This window comes from Rousettus aegyptiacus, unplaced genomic scaffold, assembly GCF_014176215.1.
Source record: "Rousettus aegyptiacus isolate mRouAeg1 unplaced genomic scaffold, mRouAeg1.p scaffold_m13_p_16, whole genome shotgun sequence".
NCBI lineage: Eukaryota > Metazoa > Chordata > Mammalia > Chiroptera > Pteropodidae > Rousettus > Rousettus aegyptiacus.
In genome coordinates this window covers 23,520,076-23,536,736 of record NW_023416291.1, presented here as the reverse complement: position 1 = coordinate 23,536,736, position 16,661 = coordinate 23,520,076, and positions in this window count along the sequence as shown.

Here is a 16,661-nt window from a genome sequence, read left to right as displayed (position 1 = left end):
AGAATAAAATGACTATCAATTAACTTCTAAAAATATTAGTACCAGCATGGAATTGTAGCACCACCTTGTGGTTCATATGCCACAAAAACTTTTATTAAAACAAGTGATTTTCCATAAAACATAGGATCATATTTTCCCTTTTAAAAAAATTCAATTCCAAATTCAACTCATTTACTTTAAAAAGAAACATTTTTGAAGTTTTCTTGTGCAAGACCGAAGAAAAATAAGTCTACTTTTCATCTCTTCCCTCTCTTTTTTTCTTTTTAAAAATTTTTATTTTTTCAATAATAGTTGCCATTCACTGTTATCTTTTTTCTTTATATAGTATCCATATACACCCAATTAGATGATTTGAAACATCTAATTAGGAAATTTTTAATTTCCTAATTTATTATATTAAATTATAAGTATCATTTGAAAATATAGTAAAAGATGTCTTAGATTATTAAGTGGAAATTTGGAATCCAAATTTTGTTATAGTCTTATCTAACAATTTAAACCAGAACCAATGAGATCAGTTCATGGTAATACATTTACACTTACAAAGACTCTCACTACTGATTTGACAACATAATCTGGGAAAAAGAAAGCAAATTTGACTTGGTTGAGGTTATTGAAGAGGTAGTCAAATTATTCTAACTTTTTAAAGGAATTATAGAAGACATTGAGTTTTCTCTCTCAAGCATTTAGTAAGTAGCTTATAACCATAAACCAGCTCTTTTGATTAACTTGAAGGTTTTGAAAAAGCGGGAGGAAAGTCCTGGAGAGACTATTTGGAGCTACATAATTAAACCCTTAGTTAACTAGAATTTTCACTAACTCTATCCCCTCTCATAAGCTGTTGAAAGGTATGCCCTCCTATCTGTCCTGTTCTCTTAAGTAGGTCAGGATAGAGGTCATACAGGAACACCATAAAGAATGTATAAGGTAAGATACTGGTCAGAACAGATTAAAAAGAGGACAGCAACTATATGAAAATTCTAGACAAATCTAAGAACTTTTTTTTTTTTTTGGAATTTTTATAAGAGTTTATTTGAGGCAAACTAACGACATATGCCAGGGAGCAAGATCTCCAATGTTCCCACTAAGGACTAGTAAGTAGGAAAAAGTCCATTTTTTTTTTTGCTTGTTTTGCTCTAGCATGTAATGTTTTAACATGTAACATATCCCCTAAAAAATAAAGACTTAAAAACTTTGGAAACTGTTTTATGCTGTTCATTACTGACATTATATAATTGACAGGCACTTGGGGAAATATTAAAAAGTAAAAGAACCTTGTCAATTTTACAAACTACAACACTTTTTGAGCTCAAATAACATTTTCGACTTAATTTTTATTTTTTAACAATCCCCAGGTTTGTCCTCTTTCAAGCTGAAGGATGTAGAAAGGGTGAAGAGGTGGGGGTAGTGTGAAACTTTAAAGTTAAACTATAAAATCAAAACTTTAATTATTGTGTTACTTGGGCTTTAATGTTTCTCGTGAAAATAGCAGGTTTCTTATATTACTCAAAGAGTAAAGAAAGCTGGGAAACCAGTCCTAATAGCAGTAATGGTACTGAGAACATGCAACTTTGTTTTGGGAAGGGGTGGAATTTTTTTAAGTCCATGTTCATTTTATTATGAATTTTTATTTATATCTAATACTTATAGGAATGGATACTATATAGTGTATATGTCTTATTTTTCTCTCTGAAGTTCACTAAATTATTAATAGAAAATTTTAATTTGATTTAGAAAATTTTAATGCAAAATAGTCAACTCTACATTTTAAAATTAAGACTTGTTTAATAAATATCTCAAATGTATAAATTATTTGAATTCGACATTATGGTTGGGTGTTGAAAAGAAAAAGAAATCGCAGTATTAAATATCCAGGAAAGTTAGAGTAGGAATTAGAGCAATGACTGTGTTGGAATAAACCCTAATTTGTAGATTCAGTCCTTCAGTTAAGTTGATTTGATAGGAACTTATTAAATCATTGGGTATAGATAGCTCTTCAATTCTTTTGGTGTTGAAATCTTGAAAGACATTTGTTGTTATACACCAGAATTATTCTATACTTGTTTCTTAAATGCCTTATGATTGTCCCTATGGATTGGACCATAAGTTCTCTTATCTATTCCCACCTCTTCTCACTTTTTTTGGAATTTACCAGTTAAATTTACTGAGTAGATTCCTTCTTTCTCGGTCCTCAGTAAACTGCTTCTACTTTTATAATTTTGCTGTCTCTGAAACTTCTGATTCTCTGAGAATGTATCACTGTTAGAATATTTATGAAAAAAATTTTTTTTCAATAGCTATGGGCTAGTTACTGGTAGTTGTAAATGTAAAAGGATTCAAATTAGAATGGAGCCAGGGGTCATTTTTAGACCCATTACTGACCGACTTTCCATTTTCCTTATACCGACCTTGATGATGATGCATCCCTTTCTATAAGTCCTAAATTGGGCAGGGTTTTTTGTTTGTTTTAGTGACCTTTGCTATCAATGTCACTCACCTAAAGACAATGACTGCTAATATCCCCCGCCCCCAAGTCTGTTACTTGATACTATTTACTCTATTTCCTTCCTTTCCTGTTGCACTGCATTACCTCCTCTCACTGTTCGCTTGCACCATTCACCGATCTCCCTGCCTAATAGTCTTGCCTCCTTCAAAGTATCCGTACTACTAAGAAAGCGCGGTTTTTGTTCCTTTGATTACGCTACGCTGCTGCTTACAGTGTATCTTTAGTTTCTCTTATTCCTGCTGAGCCGAGTGCAGACTTCTTACCCTGGACAACAAAGGCCTTCTCTGAAGTTTCATCTACCTGCTCGGTATCATCATCTACAATTCTATAAAGTTCATATACATAGTACTCTTAAATCATGGTTTTGCTCACTATTTCTTGTGCTGAAAATGACTTTCCCTTCCATCTGGCAAATATTTGCTTATCATTTAAGACACTATACTTTAGAAAGGCTTCTCAACTACAGAAGCCAAATTATATGCTTTTGTCTCTGCTGCTTTAGTGCCTCGTTTATATTTTGTTGGTTTTCACACCGATTTCATAGCTATTGTTTGTTTATATGACTTTAATCTCCATTAATTCTGTCTTTCGGTCTTTAATCTTTCTTTCAATTTTTATTTCCCCTAGTGCCTAGCATTCGTTTATTTATTTATTACAAACTAAGAGGTACTTAATTACTTGTTGGCTGAATGAATATTAAATTATAATCAAATTATAAATTATATCAAGGTTTTCAGATAAGATATTATCAAGTTGAAAGCTGCAGTCTGGCCAGTCGCACTATATGTTTTCTATGGAAGGAATGTATTGACAAAAAAAAAAAAAAAAGATATAATCAACCATGTGTTCTAGAAGAGAGTCATACTTTGGCAATATGTTAATGAATGCATTTAGAATGAAAGTTGATTGAAGTGTCTATAGGTGCCGGTTAGTGTGCTAGGCATTGACCATAAGGCAAAGAACAAGATAAACATGGTTTCTAACAGCTGAGCAGAAAAGACAGTTAAACAAGCAATAACAATATCTAGTAAATACTAAGGGGGAATATGACACATCTTACTAATCAGGGATGAGGAGAAGACTTCTAAGAGGAAGTGGTGCTAATCTGAAACCTAAAGGATGAATAGCAGACAGGGAAGAAGTTTTAAGCAGAAGGACTACCATGAACAAAGGCTTGAGAGGAAGGTCTTTGGAAAGAACTTAACCCTGCGAATGTGTGTATATAAGTGTGTAGGGCACGAAGGCTAGAGATCAGTTTATATAGTCCCCAGAAGCAATTTGTATCTTACTTACTGAAAAATTTAAGCATTACAGTATCATAACCAGATCGAATTCTTTTAGCATTATATTTTATTATTTCAACTAAGCAGTACATTGGTTAGACAAATTCAATCTGACAGAGTAATCAGATTAAATTTTTGAAGGATTTATTTGAGGGTTTTAGTGTGCAGAACAAGAAGTGGCAAGACTAGACGCAGAAAAACCATTTAAGAGGCCACTGCAGCAATCTAAGGAGCGATGGCAAGGGTCACTCCCACCAAGATGACTGTAGAGATGGACGGAAATTATGGGATTTGAAAGAGACTGTATTTATTTCGATTTAAGACTATCTTCTTAGGTAAGATCAATTTAAGGACAGTCTTGGATTTGGTATCTGCATTGGGTGATGGGAAAGATACTATACTAATGTTTAGTCTAATACCTTGCCTAATTGGTCCTGGACTGGAACCTTATTAAAAATACAAAATCTTGAGCCCCTCTCCTGACCTACTGAGTCGGATTCTGCATTGCACCAAAAGTCCAAAGTAATTGGTAGGTAATTTAAATTTGAGGAGTATTAGTTTACTTTCACAAACTTTTTTATTCTCATAATCAATGTTTGAGTCTATGCCTTCAAATCCATATTCTTTTGAATTGCTTTCATCTAAATATGACTTTATAATTCACGTTCAATATCTTGGGACTTTTTCCCCTTTAAATGGATAGCTTTAGGGTTTTGAATGCATTTAGTTAAACTATATTTTTTTATTCTGTTGAATTATACATAACTAGGAGTTAAAACATCCTTTCTCCAAAACCAGGTGTGAAGTTTGCACAGTTAATGTTTGGTGTCTCATCCATAATGATCCTTCACTAATCATGCACAGGTCATACCAGTATCTTCTGTCTTTGAAATATCTGTGCGTATGCTGAGAAATTTTCTAGTTTTCCTTTTTACCTTAGTTATGCTGCCCAAGTGTAATGTGCAATCTTCTGGATACATATGAATTTTTCAATATTATGTCACCGAGTCACCTTTTGAATACATAGAAAGTGATTATTAGGGATTCACATTTTACATTTAAATTAAAACTCAGTAATAATTGGTCTTACTTAAAAAAAAAAATTCTTAAATACGAACCACTTTGAGAAGTATGAAAATGCAGAATAAGAAAATGCATCTTAAAGTTAAGGAAATATATTTGGGAAGCAGTGTCAGTAGATGGATTGGGTCTGAGGGATGAAAGGAAGGCAGAAAGCACTAGAGTTTATAAGCTTTACCCACCCAGTCGGATGTATCCTCCCTAAGCCTGCATGTATTAGTCTAGAATGTGATTCGTGTTTTCAAATTCTGAAAATTGTTAGCCTGTTGCCATTCAAACTAGAAACTAAAAAACACCACCACAGCTGAAGACTTTTTAATGTACATTTAAAAGAATCAAAATGTTTAAAATTTAAAAGGAGGTCAACAGTTCATTTATCCTTTTCTCAAGTTTGCAACATTTTTTTTAATCACTGTGTTCTCTTTCACTTTCCTTCTTCATATTCTGTGCTTTTTCAGTTTTTGAATGTGCCATACAGACTTTCCATGATTTTATAAATACTGGATCATCTATCTGAAATGATTCTTATGCCCTACTCTTCATTTCCTGTGCTCTGTATATTTAGCTAACTTCTACTCATCCTATGGGTTTCTGATTAAACGAAACCTCCTCCAGGTAATACCCACTAATTCCCAACTATAGTTTAGCCTTCCTGTTATATAAATAAAGAACTCTGTAACTTTTCCTCATTTCAATTGTATGAGGTCTGTCCTCCCTGCTACTGCGAGCCTCACATAAGAAGAGATCCTGGATTTTGTTTCCTCCATTCTCAGCACAATGTCTGGTACTCAGGACACTCTTAACTCATTTTCTAGTTTGACAGATAAACACTCAAGACCCTTTCAATCCCTTATCATGCTAAATAATTCAAAATTTGTAAAGCGACTTTTATTGATTTCTGAATTCTAAGTCTTGTTCAACAATTTATTTGGATGTTCTATGACATTTCTATATCTCGTAATATATTTAAATGTGGACTATAGTATATAGCATTAATTTCTAAGTTGGCAACTTTAAAAATTATTAGTCATACTTTAAACATTAATAGTTTTGAGCCTTAAAACAATGACTTTCTCCCAATGAAAAAAGTGAGAAATTTTTGTGAACTACCATGTTTTTAAACGTTTACACAAAGAAGTACCTAGGTATCATTTAAAGCACTAAAAGACATTGGATTTTTAGAGAAAATGAGATTTCTGCTTATATCGATACAGCAGACAAGATATTAAAAATTAAAAAAAAATCTTCAACATATCATCAAATATTCTAGAGGAAATACAGTAAATATTTATCACAAGAAATTAGAAGAAATTCCTAAGGGACAAAAGGAGAAAAAGAAATTCAGAGCATTAAGTTTGCTTGAGACAGCATCTGCCCTGAAGTAATATGCTAATAGCAGAAACCTAAGGCCTTGAGGATTTTTTCCCTCATCTTTTTCAACAGCCTTTTTGCAAAATAATTTACATACAATAAAATTTTACCATCTGAAGTGCATAATTCAATGAGTTTAGCAGTTTCTCATGAAGTTAAACATACCTTATCCTGTGACCTAGCCATCCCACTCCTAGATTTACCCAAGAGAAGTGAAAATGCATGTTCAAAGGTTTGTATTCTAATGTTCATAGTGACCATGAGAAGTATTATGGAGGAAAAAAACCATAATAAACTACATACAAATTTTAGAATTAATAAAATTTGGTAGATTTTTTTTGATATCACATCAAAATATAAAAATCAATTTTATATCTACAGAGGAGCCATGAATAGATATTTGCCTTTAAAAAAAAAACAGATGTACACAAAAGGAACAGACAATAAATGTCATATAGGACCAAGTATAATAAAAGATGTGTGAACTTCATGTAAAAAATTATAAAACTTATGTAAAGTAAAAACATTAAAGAAAACATTAATGGAGAGCTATGCTAGCTTCATGTTAGGAAGACTCAATAAAGACTGTTCATTTTCGCTTGATTTATAATTTTATTATAATTAATTTCAACCCAAATCTTGACTGTTTTTTCCCTTAGAATCTAATAGTGTAAAGATTAAACAAGAGAAAGTCCCCAAAAATAACTAAGGCAATTTTAAGGAAGAAAAACATGGGGAGGATTTATCCTGTAAGATATTTAAAGTTAGTATAAAGCTATAGTAATTATAACAGTAATTAGAATGGTTAAACAATTGTAGTAGTGCAGGGCAGGTAAATAGGCTCTCTGAGCAGAGCAGAGTCCCCGGATGAGTAGGAAAAAGAAGGGTTATTCAGTAGCTAGTTCTAGAATACCTGACTGTCAATATGGAGAGAAATGAGTTTAGAGCCTTATTTGACACCATTCGCAATCCTTTTTAGATAACTAAAGACATAAATATGAAAATAGAAATGAAAGCGAGGTCTGTAAACAGTAGTATCAACATCACCTGTGAGTTAAAAATCTGCATTTTAAGAATAGCATATTAAAGTTGAAGAAGCACTGGTATAGATTATGTTTATAACATTGGGATGAGAAAGTAGTACTTAAAACACAAATGCACTAGCCATAAAAAGAGAAAAAAATTAATTTGACATTAAAATGAAATACTACAGAGATAGAATCAAAGAACTGTTAGCTGATTGGCTAAGGGAAGAGGGGATGTTCCTGTCTTGAATGGATGATAGTCAGCAAAGAATGCTGACACTGGCCCTATGAAAGCTGCTTTTGAGGAACCCTATCTTCAAATGAGTTCAACACAATAATCTCTAACCTATAATTTCAAATAATTAAATAAATACATTGACTTGTTGGATAGGAAGCTTATATGTTTATAATATAAATTTAGTACAATTGCTACCCCCAAACAATAATTTAGTTTCTGTCTAGTTTAAATGATAATTTGGGGGCAGTAGTTTCACAAAGTTCTCCTTAACGGGCTCGAACGCAATCTTGTTTCTTAATACTACCAAAGAGGATCTCTGATGGGTCATGGGACCATCTCTGTCTTCTCTGTTCCCTTGAAGACATTACAAAGTAGACTTTGTGGATTCATCAACCTGGGACCTGTCCTCAAGATGAAAGCATGTTACATTGTTCATTTTGCTCATTGGATTAAGGACTAGAATTGATTTTTTGTCTTGGTTGTTTTTTCCTGAAAAATGAGGAAGCATAGTAATTATTAATGTGGAATAATCTCTATAATTGTGATTAATATAGTAGACACTTATTTGCCATCTGCTCTTTCTTCATCATTCCTTCCTTTGGGGAATTAACCTGTATTTTCTAATGAGCAACAATGTCTTCTCTTTCTGAGCCACGTAGTTTTAAATGAAGTGATCAGGTGTGGGCTCACTCACCTTATAATTCATTCTACTTATTCCCAGACATTGATCAACAGATGAGTAGGTGACTACAGGCTAAGAGTTTGGGCTTCCAGGAAAGAGAAAGTTCATTTGTTTTCTGCACTAGCTTATCAGACGAGACTCTTCTTTCTTTGTACAGTGTAGTGTGAGGAGGCGAGCCTGGAGTTGATACAGTTATTTGTGCCTGAGTGAAAAGCTGCCACATGGAACCCAGAGCAGGAGCCAATATTTCAAAAGGTACAGTGGTAAGACATTTGAAATGCTGGAGAAAGCTTCTTCCAAAGCCAGGATTACCTACGGGCTTTTCATTTGCATGAACCAATATACAGCTGTTATTGTTAGAGGCCTTTTGGATATAATAATGTATCCAAAAAATTGCATGTACTTTTTAGAAAAAAATCAAACATTTCTTTAATCTTTTCTCATGGCAAAGAACTATTCGATAAACATGATTTTTAAATCATAATACTTTCATACATGTAAAAGATATTATTATTCTACAACTCAAATTAATTAAATTCTACATAGTAGTTACCAACTGCTCTTAACTTTCCAGGCCCAAACTATTATTTAACAATATAAATTAAAATGGCTTTTAAAATCTGCTACATAAAGTTACATAGAAACATTTACTACAAGCCATTAGCATTTAAGGTTACAGTATAAAAAGTAATGACAATTATATCCTTCCATTTTATTAGGAAGGTGAATCAGGATGAGTAAGAATATACACAAAAAAGGCACTTCCTTCAAACAAAAATATTCCACATTTTTACAAGTCATAAGAATTTTTGAAATGTTAGCTCTTCTCCTCTTAGTACAGTTTTAGTGATTTTAAGTTGTAAAAGCTAAAGTTAAAGGAGTCATGTGTTTTTAAATTGTTTTGATATATCTTCGAAGTTATAAAAGTTATAAAGTAGTCAGTGTTAAAATATATTTGGTAGTTTAACAGTAACATTTTGCTTCCAGGATAATGTTCTCACACTTTATAGCTTTAAGAATGTACTTTACTCATGGGAACTAAAAATTTTATGCTATGAGAAACTGAAGGAAAAAAGTTCAAAAGGTAGTCCATGGCTTTTGGGGTGGGGTTTAGCAAACAGATAAGACTGTTTAGATTATGTTGTTCTCTGATTTAGTAAAAAAAAAAAAAAAAAAAAAAAAATTCTAATGAATATATGTTAACCTCAGGTTATCAACATTCTTGCTCAAGATAGATTTGTGGTAAAAATAGACTACTGAACTGTCTTGTTAAATTTTTAAACATGAGTTTGGATGAGTTACAAATAACATCCTCTACCCTTAGGTCAAAAAAAATATGTAAACTCAAATTTTTTAGATAAGAAAACCTATTATAGTTTCAGCTTTCATATTTCCTATTAAAATAACTATGCAAGTATATACAATCTTTTTGTTTTTGTTCTGAATATATAACACATTCATTTTTGAACATAGTCAAAGTAACACAAGTTCATTTTATTTTCATTTTGAAATTTTTTAAAAATACAAAGAGCAAATTGCAGACAGAAATAACCTTTGTTAATATGTTGATGTATCTACTTTTTAACTTTTTTCTTTGCGTGTATTTCTGTGGCTTGTGTGGGTTATTTAAAAACGATGCTTCTATTTTAGATATAATTTATATTCTTTTCACAGAACCAAGCATTTTTTATGTCATTAAATATTTTTAAATGCAAAATCTGGGTTTTAATATCTATAAAAGACTCATTCCTAGAAGTTTACCCGACATTTGCCCTTCCAGGTGCCAGGTATCAACACAATAATCTTTTCAAAAATTTCTTTATTGTGTATTTTGCTGGTTTATAAAGTTCCTAAATATAAACAATGCCATGCTAGAAAACATTTCTACATGTAAATCTTTGATGATGCTATTATCATTTCCTGAGGATATATTTTAAGAGTATGCAGTGGGTATTTGTGACTTTATGTCCATAAAAGTTATACTGGTCAATAGGAGGTTTTGTTTAAATACGCACTCACCACAATTGAATATTTTCATTTTTACGATTTGCAGATTAGTTTATAAATTATAGCATTATCATATTTTTACAATTTTTTCATTAAAAGACAATTGCAGAGTTTTGTTCGTGTATTTGTTTGTTTAATCCTCATAGTTCTTCACCTGAGCCATACTCTCCAGAGGAAAAATCTTTGACCATCATCTGGTGTCTGTGTATTTCTTAATAAAGTGGTTAGAGTTTTTGTTTGTTTGGTCTACTTTAGGTATTATCTTTGGACTACCTATTATGGAAATGGAAGAAACAGCACACAAATTCCTATCTACCCATCCTACCAATATGTTTATACCATATTTCAGTCTATCATTTTATATTTTCTTCCTAGAATCTTCCCATCCTCTTGTTCCAACCTAGGCCTACTTCATACCATTCATCATGGAACCTTCCTTGGCCTCTATCCTGTGTTTAGTCTTTTATTTCTTGGATCTCACGTCGTCCTTTTCTTGCTGCACCCCGACGTTTCAATGGCGGTCACTCACGTGGTCCAGAGCGTCCCTAGCTTCCTGCCGGGAAAGCCGGTGCCCTCTTCAGCTCTAGCTCTTTCTGTGATACATCCTGACCTATGTATGGCTTATTCTTTCCTGCTGCTTTAGGCAACACTTGTCTATCTGATTTCCATTTCAGAGAAATTTGTTCAAACTTCAGCCACTCACTTATACTCTTCATGTGGGTTTATAGCTTTTGTATTCCTTTATTGCCATGATGAATGGGGGCTATGGAGGATGGGAAAACACATGCTTTCTTGAAATAGAAAACCTGCTTCTTTAAATATTTTAATTGACTTTAAAAAAAAAAAGAATAGTCAGTCAAAATCACTAGAGAGAAATTCAAATGTTGCTAAAGTATCAAAGTAGCCCATTTTTGCTTTCTTCTCACTGTCTATTAAGTCCACATATAGGTTAAGTACTGTATATCAAGCATAGTGAAGGGGACAAACATTGGCAGAGGAAGATAGGAATGAAGACACAGCTCAACAGTAAAAGCAGCAGAGAAAGAAGTGGGCAGGGCAAATAAGATAGTTTCTTTTGTTGTAGGTTTGGTAGTCTAAAGGCACTGTGTGCCATATATGCTGGGATAATAAAGAGAAAACAGATCCCTACATTCTAAGCTGAACCATGTCTTTCATTTCAGTGGAGTAGGAGAAAGCAATGGCAATGGGAAAAAAAGGCAAACAATGAGATAGCATTTGCTTATTCTTTGAACATGCGACATTGGCAACACTCTAGATCCATTCTATTAATTGCGTCAACCACATCTTATGAACACATTTCCATAGGCCGTATGTGACAGACCTTGGCTCTATTCACTGCATTTATCGACTCCTCAAATTGGTAACATATAATAATTTTCATATCACTTTCACCAGATAAAATTTGCTTTAATTTTTATGACCATATTTAAAATAAAAAGTATCTCCCCAAATGGTCTGGGTCTCCAAGTGGCAGAGGTTTTAAATGGTTCATGTGTGAACTGCCAAAGATCTCAGGCAATGTATGCATTAATCACAACCGTTTATTGTCCTGGTTCAGATGTTTGCTCAATATATGTATAGGCCCTTAGCCTAAAGAGAAAATTATGCGAGTTGAGTAGATCCTTACATTGTGGCCCAAGCAATGTATTTTTGGAATCATAAATACAATTTTGTTCCTAATTGCAGGAAAATGATGCTTTGAATGGAACCTGTTGGCTTCCTGGAATTGAAGTCTAGAACACATGGAAACGTGCCTCTCTAACAAATGCATTTACTAATAGAAACAATCCACTGGGATATCGAGCCAACACTTCTCGTGAAGGGCAGAGTTCTTCAGAATTTACTGAAAATAGAAAATTGATTACATTGGGTACAGAGGACATTTATATTTATAGAAACACTTTAGATAAGACAAGATTTTTAAAAGCCAGAAATCACTTTTAGGGGGATTTCAGAAAAATGCTGTAATCTTTTTTTTATTTTTAATAGGCATAAAAAGGATTGTTATATTGATATTGACAGAAATTAGGTGGTTAATTGATGATTTTAACTTAAAAGGATGAATTGCTCTAACATTGGCTTAGAATTTTTCTTTACTATCTATAGTTCAATTTTGTGGTCTGGCAAAAGCCCAATAGCCATTAATCTAGTATGCATACCTTTCCACAGCTGGATTTTCAAATATGATTATAAAGTTCATATGACAGAACTATCCTGAAAATAAATATGTCAGCAGGCTTTGCTTTATTTTACGCATTTATTCTGGATGTAACATAACTTGATACAAACACAGACGACACTCGAAGACATTTTGCCAGAGCTATTCAAGTGCAGCATCGTTTGAGACTGTGGAAGGTGATTTAGAAACACCTGGGCTGAATATTTATATCCATGCTTTAAATCCTAAAAGCCTTGCAGTTTTATAGTCCTTTCGGGAAAGACAGGAACTACATTAACACTTGTTGGTATAGTAGTTAATGTACTGCTGAGAAAGACTTTGTAAAAAAACTTTTAAATTATGCAAAAAATACCGAGAAATTTAAAAAGGGTTAATGTTTGATCGGCCTTTATAGATTTAGGAATATATTTTTTAGAATTTTTTTTTTAGAAATATATCCTATATTTTGGGACTTGGGAGCATGAAGAGAAGATGTATTGGAATAAATTTTAAGTATTATATTAAAATGGACATCACTATTTGTAGTAAGTTTTAATAGAATGTTATAAAGAGTCCCAGCTAATGTGAAAACAATAAGCTACAAGATATTCCACTCAAGCTTACTCTGTGTGGTCTTCTTGGAACCTCTATTTCCTGAATATTATTTCCACACTCTCCTCCCTCACATCTATTTGGTCCAACTTGATGCCACACAGACAAAAAGCTTACTTCATTTCATAGAACAATATGAGCTGATATATGACTAGGGGGAAGAACAATAAAGTTTCTTCTTTTCTTTAACGGCAACATATTTACATTTGATACCCATCATCTGGAGAAGTGCCTCAATCTTTCTTGTCAAGAAGAGTAATTTTGGCAGTATAGTAGGAGTGCGGCACTGTAGCTGGTGATGTAAATATTTATTCAAAGTGAGAAGTTTTATAGGCTATGAGATAAAGCCTTAGCCACATGAAGTGCCAGACTTTTGAAAAAGCCCCTTTTTGTGGAGACAGGATCATTTTTATCAATAACAACAATAAAACCAATCAATCATTGTTAACATATTTGAGTCCTTACTCTGACTGGGCAGAGTGGATTACATATATTATCTCATTTAAATCTCCCAACAATCCCATTAAATAGATACTTGTGTTATCCCACATTACTGATGTTACTGATGAGATTTCTAAATCAATTATCTATTATAATGAACAAACTACCTCTAAAATTACGGGCTTAAAATATCAAACCTAAATTGAACTCATGATTCTGTGGATAGAGATTTGAGCAGGGCTGGCTCTTAGGCTTGATGAGGGCTAGGTGATGTGGCTGAGCTCTGTGAACTCATGATCCGCTGGTGAGTCAGCTGGGGCCTTATTGGCCTATAAAGGCTTTAGCTGAGACAATAGGGCCTCTCTACAAATTTCTCGTTCTCCAGCCTACTAGCCCAGGCTTGTTTATTCAGTCATCTTGGGTTCCAAAAGCTCCAGAGTGGAACCTGCAAGACCTCTTGAGGCCCAGGCTTGGGACTACCACAGCAACCTCATTCCTAGTGCATCCTATTGGTCAAGCAAGTCACAGGGCCTGCCAGGTTTCAAAGGGTAGGGAAATAGCTTCTTGGAAGGACTTTCATTGTGACTATTTTTGCATTCTACCATTGTTTCTGAGTTGGAGAGCGGTATCCTGACTTGCCAAAGTTCACGCAGTTAATAAGTCACTAGACTCTCTACACTGCTAGTAGAAATTGTACAGTCACCTTGGGAAACAGTTTGGCATTTTTTTTGAGTTGTTTGTCTTTTTATTATTAAATTTTAAGAGTTCTTCATATAATTTTAAGAGTTCTTCATTCTGGATGCAAGTTTTTTGTCTGACATATGTGTTGCGCATATTTCTCTCTGTTCTTGGCTTGCATTTTCATTTTCTTAATGGCTTTTTTTTTTTTTTAAGAATAAATGCTTTTCATTTTAATGAAGTCCAATTTACCAATTATTTTCTTTCATGTCTCTTGCCTTTGGTGTTTTATTTAAGATTGAATGAGTGAATGAGAAGTAGTTGAGATGAGTCAAAGGGTAGCTCTAGTGGTCTAATGGTATAGCCTGAAGCGGTCCAAGTGTTTTGTTTAAAAACAAATTTTGCATTTTATTTAACAAAATAAACCTTACCTGCCTTAACATGAAAAATAATGCTTTACATATGAGTGAGTTCTTCTGATGGTCCAGGATAAAAGCCCACATTTATTTCATGGCGCAGGACTGTACACCTTCAGAACATAAAAACTCTAGGTTGAGAATCATAGAACTGAAAGGCACTTGCCTTAGAAACTAACATCATTATTGTTCACATGAGTCCAGCACAAATAAAAGCAATAAGGTTATAATTAAAGGAGGAATTTCTATTGTAGTTATTTCTATATATAATATATAGAAATATATATATATATATATAAAACAAAATCTGCCTTAATCTTTTTTGACTGTCGACTATATTATTAACTTTCTATGTAGATTCAACTATTCAACTGCTTAAATATGTCCAACTTACTAATAAACCTTCCTGAATGAATAGCAGATGAACGACTGAAGATAAATGAAAACAGATGCTTCAGAGAAGAGGATCCAGAATTGTCATCAACTCTTCACGATCACTACATGTTTTCTCTAACAAGCGCATATGCCCACAGCACATTGCCAAAGTTTATTGACTCTTTCCAAAATTTCTGTATGAAATTATGATTATGATCTCATAGAGGTCAGGATTACTGACTAAGGAGCACGAATCACCAAGATGTTTTTTTGAAAGGAGCTGGTAACCCTAGGAGTGCTGGGGGAAGGCAGGCACACATACATTTGAGGACATTATTAGTCTAACCCCTGCTGTGTGATCTCAGAATCTTCCAAAGTTCGATTCCTTTCAAATCTGAGAACCTGGAGTCTCTCCACGATCCAGAGACACAAGGCAAGCAGAAAAGGGTACCCACTGACCCTGTGTTTGGTATCTACATTCTTGTGCCTTTAAGATACATTTTTAAATTTTTGATCTATTGCAATATCCGTATTTCTATGAATATACACTCATACTTGCACAATAAAGATATTCATGATATTTAAGGAAAGGGGGGTTTTTATACAACGTAAAACATAAAATAACGTAAAATAGTGGCTTCTACTCTAGAAGTATTTGCTTTCAATTTAATGTTGTTAAAAATATATAAAATGTTTGAGAAACGATAATAGGTTAGATGGTAAATAACTGAATGTGGCAGCTAGGACTAAAGTATAGTACTGAGTTTTTATCTTCACTGAACAAATTCTAGAAGATACAAAATTTATTTCATACCTTATTTCTGTACACACATCAGACTGTTTTAATTATTTAAATAATCTCATGGGTCTACAGCCCTGATTCCGTCTATTTCTTTTTTTCTGACTCTTTTTCTGACAACAACTGTTGATTTTCAAAGACAGCTTAAGAGAGGGAAGATATGTTCAGATACGTATGCACCGAACGGCCAGAACACGCACATATGGCAGGGTGTGAAGGGAGTGGTGATGTGGAAGGAGGGGTGGGGTTATGAGAAGCATCAGTAATTATTATTAATTTTTTGCATGGAATCGGATATATAAGTGTTAAAATATATTCCTGTTATAACAACTGCTAAAATTATGGCTAAATTTTGCTAGAAAAACATCCAGCTCAAAATCTGTTTTCGGGCAACTGTTCACCAAACTATCATAATAATTATCTTATCTGTGCTTTTTATGTATTTATTTTTTTGACTAATTGTGGTGGTTACATGAAGCATTTGCCAGCACTCTATGTAATATATCACAACATGTGACTGAAATAAAGGCAAGTTGTTAGGGTTCAGCTAAAAGTATTTGAAATTCTAAGTGCTCATTTCTCCCTTTCCAATAATTTCTGGCTTCATCTCATTTATGTTATTTGTTCTATAATCAAGGAGCTCACTAGGTTTGCAATATGGCTATTTAAGTTCATGTATAAGGTAGCAATATATTATCATCACATAAAATCTTCAAGCACAAGATCTCTTTGAAAAGTCAACAATTAATTTAAAAGCAGTAATTTAAAAATAACATATATTTGGAAATTTTCTTAGTTCTGATGAAATATATAGCATTAACATAAATGGCTAGATTTTTTTTAAGATTAAAATTTACTTAAATTTTTTTCACAGTTAAAAATATAATAAATAGTTCTACCTCTCAACGACAACCTTTTTAATACAAGTTCCCTTCTAGGCTTTATTCGATGTATCTTTATACAACTGTA